Source organism: Myotis yumanensis, unplaced genomic scaffold (genome assembly GCF_028538775.1).
Source record: "Myotis yumanensis isolate MYYU_CA2020_CCGP unplaced genomic scaffold, mMyoYum1.0.hap1 SCAF_2, whole genome shotgun sequence".
In the NCBI taxonomy this organism is placed as follows: domain Eukaryota; kingdom Metazoa; phylum Chordata; class Mammalia; order Chiroptera; family Vespertilionidae; genus Myotis; species Myotis yumanensis.
Genome location: NW_027223753.1, coordinates 81229884 through 81252363, shown reverse-complemented (window position 1 = coordinate 81252363; position 22480 = coordinate 81229884). Strand labels below are relative to the sequence as shown.

General features: G+C 43.3%; 1 protein-coding gene across 4 annotated transcripts in view; it reads left to right on the top strand.

Annotated features, from left to right (window-relative positions):
• The window catches only part of JARID2 (jumonji and AT-rich interaction domain containing 2), a 285213-nt gene that overhangs the window by 128496 nt on the left and 134237 nt on the right, over nucleotides 1–22480 (top strand). For 3 of the 4 annotated variants that reach the window (XM_070405698.1, XM_070405696.1, XM_070405697.1), the window contains one exon: nucleotides 2500–2635. The gene's annotated coding sequence lies outside the window, so the exon portion shown is untranslated. Of the gene's footprint in view, nucleotides 1–2499; nucleotides 2636–22480 lie in introns of those variants that run through there. The other variant, XM_070405699.1, reaches the window with a different exon arrangement.

The following is a 22480-nucleotide window of genomic DNA, read 5'->3' as shown; positions in this document are numbered from 1 at the left end:
GAGTCCCATGGAGGTTTTATGTCACCTGTTAGTGGCAGGGAGTAAAAACCAATTTGTTGGACATCCAGTATACCAGCACCAGTCTAACTCTGAAGTGTTCGGGCTCCTGTTTGAACAGAGGGAACATGAATATCCAAAGCCCTGTTTTTACCCACGGAATTAATGTTTCCCTTATTCTCTTGATGCCCAGAATATCTGAGAAGCTCAAATACTTATATGTCTAAATAGAACTGTGTGATAAAATGCTTAAGTCTTGCCCTGTCTGGTTTGGCTCAGTGGATAGAGCGTCGGCCTGTGGGCTGAAGGGTCCCAGGTTCGATTCTGGCCGAGAGCACATGCCTGGGTTGCAGGCTCGATCCCCAGTAGGGGGCGTGCAGGAGGCAGTTGATCAGTGATTCTCATCATTGATGTTTCTCTCTCTCTCTCTCTCTCTCTCTCCCTCTCCCTCTCTAAAATCAATAAAAATATATTTTTAAAAAATGCTTAAGTCTTGAAGCAGGTGTGTGAATATGAGGGCTTCTTAGATAAGCAAATTGTGCATAGATATCCACAGAACCTAAGAATGTCCTTAGCCATATGAGTCTCCCCCTTAAACCTTAAACACCTTGTTCTTGGTTCCCTACAACAGTTGTCTCAAGTTAGTTACGGTGTCAGCCATCTCCATCCTCCAGTCTTGCTCATGTTCTGTCTTGGTTTCCTGCCGTTGTGTCCCTCCCTGCTCCCTCCTCCCTTACTGCCTCTTCAATTCTAATCGTTCTTTTTTTTTTTTTTTTTTTTAATATATTTTATTGATTTTTCACAGAGAGGAAGGGAAAGGAGGAAGGGAAAGGGATAGAGAGTTAGAAACATTGATGAGAGAGAAACATCGATCAGCTGCCTCTTGCACACCTCCTACTGGTGATGTGCCCGCAACCAAGGTACATGCCCTTGGCCGGAATCGAACCTGGGACCTTTCAGTCCGCAGGCTGACGCTCTATCCACTGAGCCAAACCGGTCAGGGCTCTAATTGTTCTTTATATCTTTACTACTAGAATGGTCTATAGGCTGGCTGCTAGTTCTTTGATTCCTCCGCCCCCACCTTCTTCCAACCTGGCCTTTATTTTGTTCATTCCTCTGTCAAGAACTTGCATTGGATCTGATACAGCAGACATAGGGAGCCACACTTTTAAATTAGACCAAGGGTCCTCAAACTACGGCCTGCGGGCCACATGCAAATACAAATATTGTATTTGTTCCTGTTTTGTTTTTTTACTTCAAAATAAGATATGTGCAGTGTGCATAGGAATTTGTTCATAGTTTTTTTTTAAACTATAGTCCGGCCCTCCAACGGTCTGAGGGACAGTGAACTGGCCCCCCGTTTAAAAAGTTTGAGGACTCCTGAATTAGACCGTCAAAACCTGTTATTAACCTGTGTGTATTTTTATCTCTCGAGTTCCTCCTTTTCCCCCATTCCATTGCCCTTTTCCACACTGTTGTCTCCCCTCCACCCCTCGCCCCGCCCTCCTGGTGACTTATTAAGAGCCTATTGCTGATCCAGTTTCTGACTGAATTGTAAATTTCCTTGAAGGTAGCACCAACACCCCAATGACAACAAAAGTGGAGCACATACAGGGTATCCCCCAAAATGCATACACACTTTGAATAATTATTAATTCCAGTGGGTTAAACCTGAATAGAAAAAAAAATCAATTGAGCTATCAAAAAATATATGTTATACTTTTTTTGGGGGGGGGGGTACCCTATATTTGTAAGGTAGTATACATTTTGGCATTGCTTGCTTTTTAAAACTCCAGCACAATGGTTCATTATTACATACCCAGTTGTGAGTGTAATAACAACTATTTATGAACTTTGTTAGGAATAGAAAACTTCCGTATTCCCCATTAATGAAGGTCTTTGGATATGGATAGCTAAGGGGAGTGAGGTTTTGTTTTTTTTTTAATATATATTTTATTGATTTTTCACAGAGAGGAAGGGAGAGGGATAGAGAGTTAGAAACATCGATGAGAGAGAAACATCGATCAGCTGCCTCCTGCACACCCCCCACTGGGGATGTGCCCACAACCAAGGTACATGCCCTTGACCGGAATCGAACCTGGGACCTTTCAGTCCATAGGCTGACGCTCTGTCCACTGAGCCAAACCGGCTACGGCGAGTGAGGTGGTTTTATCTTTCTTTCAGTCCCTTGTACAGCCTCTGGGTTCGCTTTTTACTTGAGGTCTCTCCAGATGTCTGAAGGGCCAGTGCTATCTCTTAACCATATGCTGTAATATTGATCTCTAGAACCATGTCTTGATCACACATGGTTCTTGTTTGAAATTTAAAAAAATTTCACTCTTGATACTTGTTTGAAATTTTAAAAAAAAAGGTTTATTTTGACTTAGTATTTACCTCCTTGATACTTGTTTGAAATTTAAAAAAAAAAGGTTTATTTTGACTTAGTATTTACCTCCTTTCTTTCAAGTAACTCTCCTTTCTTTCATCTCTCGGTTTTTCCAGGATGACAGTGATGGGATTCCATGGTCAGAAGAAAGGGTGGTACGTAAAGTCCTTTACTTGTCTCTGAAGGAGTTCAAGAATGCTCAGAAGAGACAGCATGGTGAAGGCATTGCTGGGAGCCTGAAAACAGTAAATGGTGAGTTGAATCTCTGGGCACATCCTTGTTTCTGAATTGGATGTGTTTTGCAACTTGTGCTTTTTAAGCTAAGTCTTTTACCTGCGGTTATTCTGGACAATTTTTTTGGGTTTATAGATTCATTTTCATGTTCCTTTATGTGCTGCACCACTGTCAAGTAATTAGTCTATTCTCTATACACAGGACCGGGGCTGCAAATCTGATTTTTTTCTGGGTTGAATGTGGAGCCTGTTTTATAGGTATTCCTGTGGATATCTGCTTCATACCCAAGTATGACAGCAGAAGTCTTTGATGATCTTACTGTGGAGTGATGTCTTTGATTCTTATCCCGTTTGTAAAGGGAAGTAGCCTAAATCCATGGTGTGCCTACTGCCTTTCCTGCTCTCAGGCTCAGCAGCCTCCTAAGCACCTGCTTCTTTGTATGTTGATCAGGTCGGGCAGGTTGCTACCCAGCAGCAAGTATACAGTGGCATAGAATTTCTGTATATCTGGAATTTTACCTCTTTCTGTATGGTTATCAGTAGGATCCTTGAAGCCTGCAAGGAGACTTGCTGCTATCTGCCTTTATTCTTATCTCTCTTTTTAATGAGATTTAGTATGATTCAGATGAAGTCATCTAACAAAAACCATTTCAGAACTAACATTTGGTTTTTCAGGGGATGTGGCTGTGGTGGCATTCCACGTTTCTCTTGTATTTTCTAATTTCTTAGAATTATGGATAGTGTGAGTCCATGTTCTGGTTTGTACTTGCATGGAGATGAAGAAAAAGAGATACTGTTCTTTCTTAGAATCTTTGCTCTGGTCTTGGGGTAACAGTTATCCCATGTGGGTTCTCAGGATGCAGAGTGACGGGTTCACTTAGGGCTTCCAGTTTCTTTCCAGCCTGCTTAGTGGAAAGGTGAGTTGTCTGGAAGCCTCTTGTTGGAATTGGTGCTCGCAGATGGGACCTGTTGCTGCTCTGTTTCCACAGGGCTGTGGCGGGATTTAGTGAGATGACCTCCTGCCATCCACCCAAGTTCTTTCATTCTTTTCTAGTATTGTGTGGTTTGCAACAAGAACCCTTAAATTCTGAGCCATATGTAATGGAAAAGGCCTCTTTTTTAAAAAAAAAATACATTTTATTGATTTTTTACAGAGAGGAAGGGAGAGGGATAGAGCGTTAGAAACATCAATGAGAGAGAAACATCGATCAGCTGCCTCCTGCACACTCCCTACTGGGCATGTGCCCTCAACCAAGGTACATGCCCTTGACCGGAATTGAACCTGGGACCCTTGAGTCTGCAGGCCAACGCTGTATCCACTGAGCCAAACTGGTTAGGGCCGGGAAAGGCCCTTTTACAATTTCTTTTGCATTTGCAGAAGTAAAATAAGTAGTGGAATTTGTTGCCACAGTATACTGTTTGGACCCCCATGGATCTCCAACAGACAGAGACCCCATCTATTCCTTGGCTGCCTATAATATAGTAAACTATATTCGCTTGTCTATTTGGAGAACATTTGATATGATAGTTCTTGTCATTGCTTCACACTGAATACCGATGGTCCCCCAACTTACGATGGTTGGAGTTGATGACTTTTCAACATAATGATGGTGTGACAGTGATACACATGAGATAGTCAACACGTTATTTTAAAATGGACTTTGTTAGAACATTTTGCCCAACTGTAAGTCTTCTGAGTACATTTAAGGTAGGCTGGGCTAATCTATGTTAGCTTAGGTCTATTAAATGCATTGTAAACTGAAAATATCTTATTTGGATGTAACCCCAAATGAAAATAAGTTGAGGAACAGGGTTTTGCTTGATTAAGATTTTTAGAATGGTAGTAGGAGGAATTTAATTGAATCCTGGAGTTAGAGTAGAGCAGTGGCTGTTATGGGTTTAGATCTTAAGGTTGTGATAAGAATGCTTAATTCTGCTGTTCATGAGTGGTAATGCTTTATTGCCCTGGGAATCTCTTAATTTTTTTACACACCAGCCTAGTTGAGGAAAATCAGCTTTTAGGACAAGAAGTTAGCTAGGTGTCCAGGATTGAATGAAAGTGGAATTAAACTGAAGTAAGTTATCCGAGAAGCAAAGAGCACTACCAGCTAGTTGGCTATAAATGTGGCTCTCATGTTTTTGGGCATAGTTGAGGTATTGACAATGCAAAGGAAAGAATTCTAAGAAAAGTTATCAAAGGTATCTCTGTCGGGATCATTGAAGGCTTTAAATAATTCTTGTACCAACTTTATAAAGATAAGGTAGTTTTTGTCGTGTTAGTTTGCCTTTCACCCTAATAAAGACTGACGTGTTTTTTTTTGTTTTTGTTTTTTTTTAACACTCTCAGTTTGGTTGTGAAATTGCTGTGAATATGCCTTTTTCTAGTTCCTGTTGGTGTTTGTGCAGGTAACATTCCAAGGCCACCTTTTTGTTATTCTGTAATTGCATTTCAATAGCAGTTCTAAGTAAACACATTTATCTCCTTGTTTCAGAACTTAAGATCCCAGAATCTCAGGAGTGCTCTCTAGGAGGGTGTGATCAGAGAAAGCTGAAATAGCAGGGAACATTCATTTTTTGGCTGAATGGGGTTGGGAGTAAGGATGATTGCAAGCAGTGTTCTCTTTGAAGGTGTGTACATGTGCATCACTTGAGTTTGAATGGATGCTTCATAATAGATTATAATTCATATACTGTACAATGGAGTGACTCTGTCTTAAGCTGTACATCACAGAATACAATCTCTGGATTCTTCATTGTGGACAAGTGAAGGCAAGGTAGTAGAGGGAGAGTGGTTTTAACAGTCATACAAGGTACTTGTTTTTACCTTTATTTTTAAAAGTTGAAATAATTCCATTGGTCCTATTTTAATTGTGACAGAAATTTGTCTGGTGGTAAATTTTGGAAACTGTCCAGTACAGAGCCCTTACTGGGAGGTGGGGGTCTGAAACTAGATGGCATACGGGCTAGAGCATGTACCTGTTCCCCAGATGGGGAGGGCTTCTGTCCCTGTCCCCCCCTTTGTCACTTGGGGACCTTGGGTAATGACATACCTCTGAGTTTGTTCACCTTGGTGTTTTTCACCTGCAGGCTGAATAAACATCCCTGTTGTGTGCGGTAGTGGCTTTCCTGACTCTGTTATTTATTATACAGTAGCAGCATTGGAATTGCAGTTCAAAGTTGTGTAACTTTGCATCCAGTACTTATTTTAGAACACATACCAGATAAAAATTACACCATATCTTTGCAAGAGTAGTATTGAAAACAAGGTGTTTTATTTTTTTCTTTCCTTCTACTAAATTTTAAACAAAGATATTTCTGGGTGATTGATCCAAACAGCGTTTCCTGGGAAAATACAATTTAAAATAATATTTTGCATTAACAATAGAATGGGCCTAGTATAATTTTGTATCTTATTTGAATTGACATCACTTCTGCTAAGTCATTGCTATGCTAGGATGCTGAACAAGCAGCCCCTTGCACTGCTTCCCTCTTGGGTGAGGCTGGCTGGGGGTCTGGTATCTGTTGACAGTGTTCAAACAGTGGCAGCTTGGATCTGAGCGGCTGAGCTCAGCTGCCCCATTTCTGCAGGTCTAGTGTAGTAGTAATAACACAAGCAAACAAAAGATAGTAAAATCCATGTTTGCCATCAATCTTGCTTTTGTGGTTTTAAAGTGACAGGGAATGACATTTTTTGTCCTTCTAGAGGTAGTAAATGTGAGTCTTGAACGTGGATTGTCTGTGTCGAAACTGAACCATCATTACAGCTTTTTGGTTACAGCCAGGCTTAGAAGGCAGTGCTTAGATTTCTGCTGATTGTGAGCCTTCTGTTTACTTCTGCTGTAGATAATGCTACTTTTTCTGGCTGTAATAATTTGACAAAATCTTAGGAAAGGGCTGGCAAAGGCTGAGGCCACTCTTTGAGGACTCTTTGCCCACTGGGACTGAAATTAGGGACATTTAACTAACATGCTGTACGAATAATGAGTACATATAATTACACAGTAAGAGAGGGGAGCTATCAGCTGTATTTGAATTTTTGAATTTCATAATGCAGCAAGCCCTCTGTCCAGCTAAAGAGTCTTGACTGGATGTAAGGGACACTGGACCCTTTTCTTAGAGTCGTCATGTGGGCACTGGTTGTGATAACTAACATCTGTTGAGTGCTTACTATTTGGCAGTTACTGTTCTAGCTGTTTATCCATATTTTAATTACTTAATCTTCACAACAAACCATTTTGTAGATGAGAAAACGATACACCAGAGTGATTAGCAAGTTGCCTACACAACTAAGGTGGGACAGAGCCAGGATTTAAACCCCAACTTTTTGTACTAGAGCTCTCCTGCTTTCAGCCACCGCCTAAACAACTTTGGAACCTCCATAAAGATAGGGAGGGTCCCAAAAAATAAATATTTGTAGGAGGATATATTTTTAATAGCAGCTTCTTTTGAAGCAGAGAAGTGAAATCTGTGATTGGGAGCATGTTTCTGGGCTTTATTAGACCTTGTACTTTAATAGAGGGAATAAAAATTTGTATTTCTTCTTCTGATTACCCTTCTTAGTTCAGTCAAAGGCACACACATGCATTCATTTCTTTCTATTTCTTCACCTAGAGGCAGAGAGTTTTACTTTTGTCGAGCCTTTCCAGCACCAATTGCCAAATTGTAGCCAAGGACCAAAGTTGGACGTGTAGATATAGGGCAGCGGTCTCAACCTGTGGGTCGCGACCCCTTTGGCGGTCGAACGACCCTTTCACAGGGGTCGCCTAAGACCATCCTGCATATCAGATATTTACATTACGATTCATAACAGTAGCAACATTACAGTTATGAAGTAGCAATGAAAATAATTTTATGGTTGGGTCACAACATGAGGAACTGTATTTAAAGGGCCAGAAGGTTGAGAACCACTGATATAGGGAGACAATTCCCCCCATCCCCCCGAGACACACACACACACACACACACACACACACACACACACACACACACCTCTTTTTAGGGAATAGAGTTTTGGATTTCCGTACTACAAAATCTTTCTTGAAGATATCTGATGTTTATGGATCGAAACATGGGCCCAAGACATGCTTTCTTGAAGTAGTCAGTTTATGGCCTAAGTAGTGCAGGTGGGGCATTTCTTGGTGGAGCTTCCATTTGGTCAGTGTCTGAGACAGTTTTTGGATGTAGGAGGTATTCCCAATTGCTTATTTTGGAGGAATCGGATTGCCTTATTCATCCCATCTAAAATGTCATTGAGTGATACACCATGATTTTATGTTTCAGTAAGAAAGGAAAATGATGATTCCAATTGTAACTATAAGCCATCATACTTTATAAGATGCTTTCTAATTTATAAATGCACGTTTCAAGATGAGAAGAATATGTGTGTCCTGGAATCAGAACAAAATACAATAAGAGAAATGCTTTAAAAATCAGAAGTGAGTGACTGTGTTTGGTCTAGTGTGAGGAGGCTGATGATGTAAACAGCCCACCCTGGCACTTCCTTTTGTAAAAGAAGCCTTGAAAGCTGTGGGATCTTGTGCAAGGGCAGGAGATTGGAATGGGGTGGTGTTGGGGGCAGAGGTGGGGACCTGCAAATAGATATTGGACAGGTTTCTCTGGCTGGTCTACTTGCACTGCTCTGGCACCTAGGGAGGGGCAAGCCTAACTGCAGCCCTTTTAGCCAAAGAATTATGGATTGCTAGAGCAGGAAGGGACTTTTTGAGGTATATAGGTCAGACTCCTCATTTTTCAGAAGCGGAATTTTGAGCCTGGATGATGAGCTTAACTGGAAGGAATGGATCATGCTGAGGACTGATTGGAACCAGAAACCCCATTTAAATGAAGGGTAGGCACCAGGCTTCCCAGTAGGCATGGCTGCTTGCAAAGATTTCATGGAGAATTAAGTATGGAGGTGCCTGTGGAGGTTAATGTGTTTTTATGCTCCTCTTTCCCACCACTTTGTGTTTGAGACCTACTGCATCCTCAGTTCTCTCAGCCTGCCTTTGTCGAGTCTGTAAGCTCTGTGCTGTTTCCCCGATTACATAATTAGCCTCATCAAATTGTGGACTCCTTTAGTAGGAGGGGCGTACAACACAGAAGGTGTCACCTAGGAGAGAGTGAGTGGACAGGGCAGATGTGGGGTGTGTGAGATATCTAAAATTGAGATCATCCTGCACAGTGTCCTTGTTTGTCATAAAGAAACACAGTTTTGAGGGTTGTGGCAACAAGAGGATAGAAACCCACTGTAGTGTGGAATGTTTCTTAGAGCTGTTCCATCAATGAGGGTCTTTCTGTCTTTAGTCACATTCTCCCTTTGTGCACCAAGTCTCTTTCTCTCGGTTCTATAAGAACATCACTCTGGCAATTATTCCTTTCCTTTCCCTCCCTCCCTCCCTCCCTCCCTCCCTCCCTCCCTCCCTTCCTTTCTTCCTTCCTTCCTTTTTTCCTATTTACTTCTTTACGAGATCATGCCCATCAGTAAACAAAACATTTTGTAATTTCTTACATAATAAAATAAACCCTCCATTAATCTTGTGTCTCCCTCCTGCTATTAATTCCTCTCGATAGCAGAATTTTGAAAGACAATGTCTAAACAGTCTGTCTCTCCTATTTATATTCATGTAAATACCATCTCCACTCATTCTCTTTGAACCCCAAGAGTCAGGCCAATTACCAAGGTTAATAATGACCTTGGTTGCCAAATGCAGTTTTCAGTTAGTGTGGCTTAAGTTGTCCATTTGGCAGCAATGGACATGTTTGAACCTCTTTTGAACTTCACCTGCCTTCTGCACTTTGATTTCTTGATAGGCCTCATGAAAACTTGAGATGTGCTAAAGCTAACTATATCCACTCTTTTTCATCTGCATCTGCCCTGCCCAGCTTCCCATTCTTAGTAAGTGCCAGTTTCGTTCTTCTAGTTGCTTTGGCCCAAACCTTGGAGTTACCTGTTACCACTATTTCTTCCAAGGTTTATCTTCTGTCCCTTAGCAAAACCTGTTTATTCTAAACTCACAATGTCTTTTGTATCTGCAAATGCCCCACTGCCACTAGTCCACAATCTCTAGTTTTGGCTGGGACTCCTAATGCTCTCTTACCTTCTGCCTTTTTACCCCCTCCAGGCAGTTGCCAGCACAGTTCTTTATAAGCGCAGGGTTTCCCCATCACTCAGCATGAAGGATGGCCACTTGCTGTGTGCCCCAGTATCTCTCTGGTCTTATCTACCTCCCTCTCCCTTTGACTCTGTCTCACCTAATCTGATCTTCCTGCTGTTCCAAACACACTGAGCATGCTCTTGCCCCAGAATTTTTATGCTCTCTGATCTTCTATCTAGAGCTCTCTCTCCTTAGTTACCTATGTGACTTGACCACATCTCTGTGTTCAGGTTCCTCATCAAATGTGCCCTTACCAAGAGTCTTTCCTTGAGCATCTTATTAAAAATTGTGCCTTTGTTAGTTACCCTTTAGCTCCTTAACATGTAATATTTTTCTGCATAGAATTTCTCACTTCCTAACACTGTCATTGTTGTTTGTTTATTATAAGCTCTCTTTCCACAGTCTACTGTCGGTTCCATTAGAGAGAGGCTTCATCCTTGTGGACTGCTGCTGAACACACAACTCCTGGGTCTCTGTGGAGTGTGTGCTGTGTAAACAGTGTGCGCACCCACCATGCTGTGGGTGGGTGTGGTCTTTTCTCTCTGTTCAGGGTAGGGATGTTCCACCTCTAACTCCAGATTTCATGTGGGAAATGCATACACCTAGAACTCTAGGCCCCCAGATCATAGCCCTTGCTATTTATCTGTCACCAAAGTACATATTCATTCATAATTGTGATATGTCTCATCATAGAGGTTCTTAGACTTGGATCACCCTGTATCCTTTCTGAACCACATTTGTTGAAAGCCTATTTAGGAATAAGACACATTACTTGGTATTTTAGGTTAAAATTTTGCTTTTAAGAAAAAATAAGTTACCACTTTTAATTTTCACAGCATTATGATAATTATACTATTGCTATCATGATTTTGTGGATTCAGCGGGTCGCAGATGTTAAGCAACTTGTACAAGGCTACAGAGCTAAGAAGTAGTCAAAACAGGATTTGAACCCAGGACTCCTGACTCCAGATCTTGCTTTTTTTTTTAAAATTGAAGAAAATTTTATAACTATAAGTGTACAGTTCAGTGAGTTTACAAATGCACATATGCCCTTCTGACCAAAGCTCCAGCATAGTTGGAAGACTTTTCCATCATCCCAGGAAGATTCCCTCCAGTGCTTTCCAGTTCATTTGACTTTTTTAAAGTCTGTGTTCATTTTGGGATGTGTTAACATGATTATCAGTTTTTAGAAGCTATGGCTATACATGGGCTTACGGTGTTTTCCAGGAATGTTCCAGATGAATGAGAGTATCTCTGAATGTTAAAAGTACCTCAAAGCCCTGGGCTCCTGTGTGTCCAGTAAGCAGCTCTTGGAGGCCCTAGCTTAGGAAGACATCAGCCAGTGCTTGAATAAGAACCTCCCAGTTGGATAGTCTTATGAATGGCATTGCTTATCTCATGGTAATATTTGTGGAGAAAGATGATGTCTTAAATTGGCATCATGGTTTTGGTTCTGAGCTGTCAGGCAAGTCCAGACCACAGATGGGCTTTTGAACAGTTGTAGTTCGCATCCTCTTCAGTTTCACCTTTCTCTTGTGGCATTTTTTTTTTCCTCCTGCAGCACTGTACTTAGTCTGTGAGTGTTAAGAAATCGCAGCCTTGCCTGGTATTTGTGGCTCAGTGGTTGAGTGTTGACCCATGAACCAGGAGGTCACGGTTTGATTCCTGGTTAGGGCACATGCCCGGATTGTGGCCTTGATCCCCAGTAGGAGGAGTGCAGGAGAAAGCCAATCAGTGATTTAAAAAAAAAAAAATCATCACAGCCTTGAATTCTCACCCTAGCAGGTTTGCTCAGTTGGTTAAAGCATTAACCTGATACGCCAAGGTTGCAGATTTGGTTCCTGGACAGGGCACATACAAGAAACAACCAGTCCTATATAATAAAAGGCCAGTGACGTAACGGCATAACGACCAGAACGACTGATTGATCAGTCGCTATCAGGTGCATTGACCACCTCTCGGTCCCTCCCCCCAGCCCGCAGGCTCTGATCACTGGATGGCCAATGAGGAATCACGGGGAACCGGGGTGGGTGGTGGGGTGGCGCAACTGGGGACTGGCAAGCATGACTGGGGACTGGCAAGTGGGTGTAAGGCAGACTTCTTAGTCCCTCCCCCTGGCCCACAGGCTCTGATCACTGGATGGCCAACAGGGAATCACAGGGAACCAGGGTGGGTGGAGGCGGCAGGGCGGGACTGGGGATTGGTGAGCAGGTGGAAGATGGCCCTGATCGCAGGCTAGGCCTAGGAACCCTACCCATGCACGATTTCGGGCGCTGAGCCTCTAGTAAATACATAAATATGTAGAACAACAAATCAATGGTTCTCCCCACCTAAAAAAAAACAACACAAAGAAAACAATCAATAAAAATTAAAAAAAAAAAGAAAATATGGAACTGGGGTCTCAGGCGTAGCTTTCTCCCAAAGGCAAAGCTGAAGAAGCATGAAAAGCCATGTCTCTTTTTTGCTAACAGTGTGTTTTCAGTTAGATTGATTCTTGTGAGGAGCCCATGTGCTGTCTGATGGCCTTGGTGCAGAAACATGTAGCAGCAGCATGGTCAGATCACTAATTTCTGTTCATTTTCTTTTTTATTTTCTTAAATCTTTATTGTTGAAAGTATTACATAGGTTCCCCCTCCCTGCCCCGTTAACCTCTAACTCCCACTTTGTCCTCCCTCCCCCAGGCCCTCACCACCCCATTGTTCGTTTCCATGGGTTATGCATTTACGCTTACTAGTTCATTGGTTGATCTCTTCCAATCTGTTCATTTTCTTGCGGCTCTGGTGAAAGTCAGTACATTAGTCAGCTTGTATTGTCATAAGAAAATAATATTGACGGGCAGCTTAAACAACAGAAATTTATTTCTAATCGTTCTGGAGGCTGGAAGTCCAAGATCCATGGTGCCAGCCAATTCAGTTTGTAGTGAGGAATTGCTTCCTGGCTGTCCTCACATGGCTGAGCGAGGGCTTGCAGTGGTGTCTCTTTTTATGAGGATACCAGCCCTAGTGGGTTAAGGTCCTGCCCATATGACCTCATTTAACCTTTGTCACCTCCTCAAAGTTCTTCAGACATAGTCACACTGGGTGTTAGGGCTTCAATTAGGGATTTGAGTGTAGGGCTTTGAGTGTAGAGGTGGTGATGATTTAATTTTAGATTAAGTTAATTTCCATGTTAATCTACAACGTGGTTCCTTTTGTGCTTAAGTGACATTAGAACAATTTACTGGTACATCAGGAATCTTAAGAGCTGTTTGACCTAAGAGAACTTATTGTTCCTCCCAATTGGATGGATTAACTTGGACTTATTTATTGAGTGCCTGTTTTTGTGAGACTACTTGGGTTAACCTCAATACTCTACGTCAGTGGGAGTTGAAACATGATTCATGTGCAAAGGTTGCTGCTACAGAAGGCCAAGAACCCTGAGAAAAGGGCAAACAGGGTGAATCAAAGGCCCTAAGGATTTGGGAGGGGAGAGGCAAACATCTCTGGAAGGATTTGTCTGTTGTCAATTTCCCAAATCATGTGATGTTATGAGGTTAAGGGAATCCTATTTATTATACTAATTCATCTTATTTGTCTGAATATTATTCATCTTATTTGTCTGAATATTATGCTGTAAATATAATTTAGAGCAGTGCCTCCCAACCATTTTCACTTCACAACGTGTATGGAAAGAGAAGACCCTGTGAGGTAATCAGACAGCCTTCAGTCAGCCAGGGAAGACTTGCATGACTTGCCCATGCACGGAATTTGTCTGTCTGTGTTCACTTTTGTAGATGGTAATGTCACCTACCTCCTTCTACTGGGAGAAGAGTCTCGTGTTTCCTCAGTCTCACCCATTTCATGATTTGAATTCTGTGGTGTGTGAATTTATGGAGTTTTAATTGCTATCAGATTTGCAACCATGGATTAGTGCAGTTTTGCTTTGCTTGTGAATTGCCCCAAATTTAGAGGGCATTTTAGTTAGCTGTTGGAAATAACCTGTTAGGACTCGAGCCACATGAAATATTTAGAGACCTGTATGGCATATCTTTAAAGCCAGAAGAGTGATAACTAGAGATGTTTTGGGGAAATTACCCATCCAGTCCATAAATCCCTTAATTTACAGTTTGTTACTCTGCAGCCAAATCTCATATAGCCTTCTATTTTAGTTTTCTCTGTAGTCTTTAGGATGCTTCTGCAGAGCCCAAATTTAAATTCAGCTTCCTCATAAGTTCTTTATTATCACAAAACAGTACACGTCTCTCAGTAGAAGAGGTTTGGGGACAATGAGGGAGAAATAAGAGCTGTTTTATAACCTTAGACCTGCCAATCAAGGAGAGTAGTGTCAGCCCAGCTTGTCAGCCAGGCCGTCCCTGTGTTGTGCCAAGGGCCCTCTCATTCCTGCAGCTTTAGGGCTCCTCATGCCTGATGTCTCGAGACCCTGGTCCTCCTCTCTCTGTACCATTCCCTGACCTTTCATTAGTGTTCTTGGCTCATTCATACTTTGGATTTAATGATTCAGCTCTTTCCGCACACTGGGCCACTTCCTGTGTGACCTACCCCATCGCTGTCTTCTGGGTTATTCCTTAACCAGGTGTACGTTTCCCCTGGCAGGCTTGTGGGCACCCTCAGTATTCGTGGCACCTGGTCTTGATGACAGGCAGAGACAACTCAGCCTGAGACCCTCACACCAGCTTCTGGTGCTGTCTGAAATGGCAGTTTCCTTCCAATTTTCCATGGCTCTTAATGGGCTATGTTGCCTTCTCATGCAGGAAGGCAGTTGCAGGTCTCTACTTTGGAAACGTTTAACTCTTTTATTTCTGAGACTCTCCTTCCTTTGGATATGATGGGGGTATTTATGAAGGACCCAGAGTTTGTAATCCTTGTTTTTGGAAATTACATTTCACCTTCTAGAGCTATTTCTAGAAGGACTACAACCCCTCTTCAGACACGATCATGCCCGTGGAAATATTCCATATTTACAGCTTTGGTATGCAAGAGGCCTGGTACTTTTCGAGAGGATTCTACATTGCAAATGCTGAGCCTGTACCCTAGTGGCTTTACCCTGTCCTCACCCAGCAGTTTACCCAACTTCCGACTACTAGTGTTGTTTAAAAAGGGCCTTTCCAGTTTACTCAGTTGGAAAGTGTTAAAGGGTGAGCTGGAAGGCTCTCAGCTGGCACTTTCTGACTCCCTCAGAGGAAAATATTGGCAAACTCTCCACTCTGCCTGAAACTCTTCTTATAAATTGAGAAGCCAAGAGTTATGAAGCCCTTGCACAGGGCCAGACTGAACTGTGTGGGAGAACACGTAATGACTCAGGCTAAGATAACTGTCCGTTTCTGATAATAAGACTGTTTGCTTCTCCCACTCCAGTCCCCTCCACATTTCGATGTTAATCTTCCAGCCACCAAAAGTAGAAGTGTGTCATGAGTACAGTTTACAGTGTATTCTTGTTCCTGGAGAGCCTTTACTCCAGAAGGTGCATGTAGCTTTTTTTTTTTTTTTTAAATGTCCTCTTTTACATAAGAAGGAAAGCATTGGGCAGCGTTATTCAACAGGTGTTGCACCTTCTACTAAGGAAAGTTGTCTTCTCTCATTTTTGGCTCTTTTTCTGTGGTTTCAGGGGTCAAGAAGCAGGAGCTTGCCATTGATTTATTATCCTGTTTGCTTCTATCTGTCTGCCTTACACTTCAATTTGTTGGTGGAAAGCTGGATGTGAATGTGCCATGGTGCCTGAGACAGTTCCATCTTCCTGAGTTGTCTGACTGCAGAGCCTGTATAATCCCTTCTACCTAGTCCCCCAGTGAGGTCTGCGGACATAGAGTGTAACCCGAGGGAGAACATTGGCATCGTTTTTCTTTCTTTATCCATCTTTTTACACCCCTGCCTCCGCACACACAGGTCAAGCAAAGATGCCTCTTCCAGCACTTTGCACATTGTGCAGCCCACTCTTGGTGTTCCTGTCCTCCTGGGGTCTCTTGATGGAAGAATTCCAAGTTAATAGGTTAAGATTGCCATCAAGTGGCTGCTCTTGGTAGTGGATGGTAGGATACTGGCCACCATGGCTGCCCTCCTCCATGCACATTCTCTCCTCCAGTTACTTAGCCCCTCTGGGAAAAATGATCAAGCTCAAGTGCTTTCTCTCTGTGGAATTGGCTGTTTTTTTTTTTGTGTGTGTGTGTGTTTTTGTGTGTGTGTGTGTGTATGTTTTGCGGGGGGGGGGGGGGGGGGGGGGCAGAGAAAGTTCAGAATATCCCCGCATTGTAAATCCTCAAGGCATCTATGTGAACCCTGACTGCACCTTCCAGGGTGGACTGGAGCTAAAGGCAGGTTTAGTGCAGTGGTCAGAGCTCAGGGCCCTGGAGATGTGAATGCAGGTGATCCAGAGGCTTACTGGAGAGAACTGCTGGGAATTCTCTCCTGCCAGGTCTGGGACAGCAGGCCAGAGCCCTCCACCCTGCTCGTGGAAATTGGCAGGGAGGAATATGTGTCACTCTGAAGGGATGGCCCCACCTTCCCACCGAGGGTGAAAAGAATACCAAACCCAATTCAGCCATTCTGTTTGGCTTCTGTTCATTGTTTCCCAGCTCTGACAAAGGAGTGATAATTTCTTTCTCAGAGGTGATATTTAGGTGATATTTAGATTATTTAAAGTCCTTACTACCTGGCAGAAAATAAGATTGCAAGAGTAATTGTTAATTGAGGTTGTAAATATACATTGCTTAACTGCTTCCCATAAAAGCTGTAGCTGTGTCATAAAAGAACACACTCCCAGGACTGGTTTCCCCTGTTCCCTGGGTCTGGATGCCTGCATCCTGTAATTAGACCTCACCCTGGGCCTTGGGGAGCAGAAGCTCCAACTGAGCTTGAAGGAAGTGATTCCTATTTAGTTTTCCCTGGCAGGTCAGCCCTTAATGGATTTGGGAAAACCTGCCCTGTGGTAAGAGTAGGAGTGAGGTTTGTGTAGGTGGGGCACCCATACCAGTGTGCAGAACACTTGATTCTATAGTCTCTGAGGAGCCTGGGAGAAGGCTTTCTGAGCTGGCACATAGAAAGAAGAAGGATTTCTGCCAACAGGGTTGGAGGGGGAGGCCTGACGACAAAGTGACTATGGAGTACATCAGAATACTGGTTAAACTTTGGGTTCAGGTCAAGGAAAGAAAATTCTTAGGGCTTATATATTTTTAGAAGTGATAGAGGTTATGTTATGTAACCATTCACATGGATAACTGTTCAATCATTAAACCAAAATTCCTGGGTTCCAGCCATTTAAAGCAAAATCGGATGCATAAAAAAAAAAACAACACCCATGTATGTTGTAAAGAGCACTAACATCCTTTATAATAAAACCCTAATATGCAAATCAACCAAACGGTGGAAAGACCGGTGGAACAACTGGTCTCTATGATACGCACTGACCACCAGGGGGAAGACACTCAATGCAGGAGCCACCCCTGATTGGCGGCAGCTTCTGCGTTGAGCATCTGTCCCCCGAGAGGGAGGTGACTGGTGGTGGCGATCGGAGGGTGGGGCCGGCCAGTGGGAGGTGCCAGGCCACCAGCCAAGGTGGGTGTTTGTAGGGGCACCCCCATCACCTCACCTCCTAGTCACCCCACAGATGGCCCTGATCACCGACCAGGCCTAAGGACCCTACCCTATATATTGGGAACAGTCTCTGGCAAGGCTTCTCTAACACTGGAAAAACAAGATGATGTAGCGATGACATGCATAGATTCTGGCTTGCACATTTTGTGGTCAGCCCTGATTCTGACACTTATAACTGTGTGACAAAGCCAATTATTTAACTTCTCTCTGCTTCAGTTTTTCCACCCATAAGATGGGGAAAATGGTACTACTGCCTCAGAAGGATCATGTTACGTACTACTTTTTATAATCAGGGCAAAAAAATATAGCTGCCCATAAAACAGCAAGATGCCTTTCACCTGTATGAAAAGTATGGTCACTGGTGCATGCAGCATCCCGGATTGCGAGAGGGATGTCTGACTGCCGGTTTAGGCCCAACATCCCTCAAGGGGTCCCGGATTGTGAGAGGACGCAGGGCAGGCTGAGGGGACACCCTCCCCCCTTGTGCACGAATTTTGTGCACCAGGCATCTAGTTGGATTATAATTCTAGGTGCACCAGTAGCTGGGCATCATGGTGAGCAATGATCTCTTCATAGGTTTCTTCCTTATGTAAAAGAAAGCACATATTGTCTTGTTTGGCTTTCTTTTAGTGATGATGATATACTGATGTTGATGGCACGTCAAGTTCTTCTTCTGACTTTCTAGGTCCCCATTGCTGTTGGGTCAGACATTTGGATGCTTTTGTAGAATTTGGGAGAAATGGCTAGGAGGTAATCGAGAGGAAAAGTGTCTTCCTTGGCCACTGTGCCGCTTCTATGGTGTGTGTATTCTTCTCTACCCCCAGCCTCACCTGCACCTAGGACTAGACGTTTCCTGTGTGTGTAGGAACTAGACAGTGAGCCAAGTGTCACCTGTGTGTGGGGTTTACTCCTCTTTGTGCCTCTAACCTTGGGGGTAGCAAAATGTGAGTGTAAGTCAGAATAATTTCATGTGTCACTTGATTTGTTCATGAGTCTTGGTTGGTGATTGCTAACCTTCCACCCAAAGCTATGTCAGGATCACCTAAAACCACTTATGTTATAAATCACCCCTTAGGGTAATTGCTTTGCAAACAAAGAGAAAGTTTTTCTACAGTGTTTTGTGAATAAGCTCTTGGCTTTTTAATGTTCCAACCTCTAGTTTCCCTTCATTCTTCTAAAACCTAGACTGATTACACCTGCAGCCATGTGCTGCTGAATTGATGGGGATTTGTCAGCTTCTGCTTCGTTTGCCACTCCTCTCCTTTTTACCATGCCTCCTGAAACAGAAATCATGCCGGTCTGACTTGCCCTGTTGGCTCTAAGCTCCTAGCAGAGGACAGGAGAGAGTTGAGAGACTGCTACTGTCTACAGATTTGACGGCAGGTCTAGAGATTAAATGTGAAAAAAATGTATGAGTTAGCGCTATCCAGTGGACCTATCTACAGTGATGGAGATGTTCTATATCTGCGTTGTCTTTTATGGATGCCACTGGCTACTAGCCTTGATGTCCATCTGGTCCAATTACTTTTAGTTAATTAAAAAAGCCACATGTGACCACTGGCTACTGAATTTTTGTGCAGTTCTTGAGTCAGTTTGAGCATAATGGTGAAATTCTCTCTTTTATCCCTTTTGTTGTTGTTGTTTTTGGCAGGTCTTTCTAGATAGCCAGTGTACTTAAGTTTAGAAACATTCTCTTTTTTATTTTATTTATTTTAATTTTTTTAAATTAAATCTTTATTGTTCAGATTATTACAGTTGTTCCTCTTTTTCCCCCATAGCTCCCCTCCACCCATTCCCCCCCCACCCTCCCCCCCCTCCCCCCCACTGTCCTCATCCATAGGTGCACGATTTTTGTTCAGTCTCTTCCCGCATCCCTCACACCCCTTTCCCCCCCAAGAATAGTCAGTCCACTCCCTTTCAATGCCCCTGATTCTATTATAATCACCAGTTTATTCTGTTCATCAGATTATTTATTCACTTGATTTTTAGATTCACTTGTTGATAGATGTGTATTTGTTGTTCATAGTTTGTATCTTTGCCTTTTTCTTCTTCTTCCTCTTCTTAAAGGATACCTTTCAGCATTTCATATAATACTGGTTTGGTGGTGATGAACTCCTTTAGCTTTTCCTAATCTGTGAAGCTCTTTATCTGACCTTCAATTCTGAATGATAGCTTTGCTGGATAAAGTAATCTAGGTTGTAGGTTCTTGCTATTCATCACTTTGAATATTTCTTGCCACTCCCTTCTGGCCTGCAAAGTTTCTGTTGAGAAATCAGCTGACAGTCATATGGGTACTCCTTTGTAGGTAACTGACTGTCTTTCTCTTGCTGCCTTTAAGATTCTCTCTTTGTCTTTTGCTCTTGGCATTTTAATTATGATGTGTCTTGGTGTGGTCCTCTTTGGATTCCTTTTGTTTGGGGTTCTCTGTGCTTCCTGGACTTGTAAGTCAATTTCTTTCACCAGGTAGGGGAAGTTTTCTGTCATTTCTTCAAATAGGTTTTCAATATCTTGCTCTCTCTCTCTCTTCTGGCACCCCTATAATTCAGATGTTGGTGCGCTTGAAGCTGTCCCAGAGGCTCCTTACGCTATCTTCATATTTTTGGATTCTTTTTTCATTTTGCTTTTCCGGTTGGGTGTTTTTTGCTTCTTCGGGTTTCAAATCTTTGACTTGATTCTTGCGATCCTCTAGTCTGCTGTTGGGAGTCTGCATATTACCCTTTATTTCAGTCAGTGTATGCTTAATTTACAGTTGGTCCTTTATCACAACCTTGAGGGTCTCACTAGATTTCTTGAGGGTCTCATTACGTTTATTGGCGGTTTCTAGAAAATTCTTGAAAAACCTTAAAAGTGTGGTTTTGAACTCTATATCCAGTAGTTTGCTTTCCTCCATTTCTATCGTTTGTGTCCTGTTTCTTTGTCTCCGCATTTTTTATGCTTCCTTGTGTTGGTAGAGTGGCTTTCTGTGCTAGGTGTCCTATAGGGCCCAGTGGCTCAGCCTCCCCAATTGCCTGAGGTGGACACTCTTGGTGCACTCCTTTGTGAGCTTTGTGCACAGCCTTGTTGTAGGTATCACTGAGAGGAATTGACCTCCAGGCCTATTGGCTGTGAGAATCAGCTGTGTCTACAGTGGGAGAACTTCTGTGCTGAAGATACCCTTTTGGGGCAAGACTTGCTTCAGTGGGGCTTTGGTGCTCACTGAGTCTGCCCCCTGAGTGTGTCCCTTATGGATCTGAGGAGTTGTAATCTGGACGGTCCCACTCTGACCACTGGGTACACTGGCTCTTGGATCTAAGGAGGTGCTAATTTAGCCTCTGCCTGAGGCTACCCAGCAGGAGCTACGAAGAGATCTGCAGATTCCCCTTCCTTGTTTGGGGTTTGGAGGTGCCCAGGTGAGGCCCAGCTGTGAAGCAGTGCAAGCTGCTGTGGGGCCTTGGGCCTTCTCTTGGAAGTTCTGGGTCTGTCTGGCCCAGCTGCAGTTTGTTAGGTAATGTTCAGATTGCAAAGGGCCAGGGCATTCATATGCAAAAGCCTCTGCTGCAGCTTGGGTGGGGCAGGGTCTCAGGGGAACAACAGGGCAGAGCAAGCAGCTATGGCTGATCCTCAGCCCTGCCCTAAGGGGTCCCCCGTCTCAGTGTCCCGGTAATTGCTGCAAGCACCTTTGAGAGAAAGCCGCCCTCGAGTTCCGAGTTCTGCCTGCTGCCAGACAGTCCAGTTTCTCCCAGTATGAGCCTAGGTCCCCAGAGACTCACCCGGAACTGGAGTTCAGAGCATTTGGGGGCTTGTGACTCCCTCCCGATTCAAAAAGACAGCCGTGTCTTCAGTTGCCAGCCCTTGCCGCGTGGGCTCGAGCCTCTGTACCTCTGCACTCCACCTCCGCAGCTCCTCTGAGTCTCAGTGTGCTTTTCTCTTTCCTTCTAGTTGTAGAATTTCCACTCAGCCAGCCTTCCTGTAGTTCTGGATGATGTCCGTTTTGTCTTTTAGTTGTATTTTTGAATTTGTTGTGGGAGGCAGCAATTTCCGGTGTTTACCTATGCCGCTATCTTGGTTTTTCCCCGCAAAATACTTTTAAACACAAAGAGATAATTCTTTGAAATATTTTTCTCCTCAAGAAGAATACGGGGGGGGGGGGGGGGGGGTACCTTTGAATGCTTGGTAAGTTATATAGAATGGGGCCTTCGAGGTGGGACACTTCAGGCTTAAGAAAGTCTGAAATGGCCTTTAAGCAGCAACTTACTCTTCAACAGCCTTTATTAGGTCTCAGCCATTTTCTTTAGGTATGGACTAGGATTTGTTGGGCAAGATTAAATCCTCTTGGTTATGGAACATGATCTCTCTCTCTCTCTCTCTATATATATATCTATATATCTTTAGGTATGGACTAGGATTTGTTGGGCAAGATTAAATCCTCTTGGTTATGGAACATGATCTCTCTCTCTATCTATATATCTATACATACATACACACACACACACACACACACACACACACACACACACACAAAAGAGAAATATGCTTATTAACCAGGACACCATAACAGGTCGACCGGATAGGAGGTTGCGTGTGCAGCGTCGGGGGCGGGGCGACAGGGGCCTCCGTGCACCTGCGCTGGGGGAGGGCCTGATCAGCAGAGGCCGCAGCTGCTTCAAGGGCCGGAGAGGGAGTCAAGGCTGGACAGGAAGGTGGGTGGCGCCGTGCAATTTCGAATCGTGCTCTGGGCTTCTAGTATATCAATATTTGCTTGTCACTGTGGGTATTGCATTAAAGTAGCACCTGCAGAGTGGTTGGTGGATGTCACTGAAGGCTGACAGAATGAGGAGCAGGAGCTTTCTAGGTAGATGGAGAGGAGAGAATATTCTAAAAGAGGGAATAGCATGTGCAAAGGCACTGAGGTTTGAGAGTTCAAGTAATTAAGAGAATGTGTCATTTGCCATACATGCAGAACCCAAGCCAGCTGTCTTATGGAATGTTTATCATGGGGTGTCATCAGGGTTGAAAACAAAAGCACTGCTAGTCAGTTTGTTGCATGGCTCAAGAAGCTAATGCAGAATAACTTTATTTTAAAAAATAGAGACAGAAAAGATTTAAACCAGTAAAAGAAGCAACAAAATAATTAAACTGGTTTGAAAC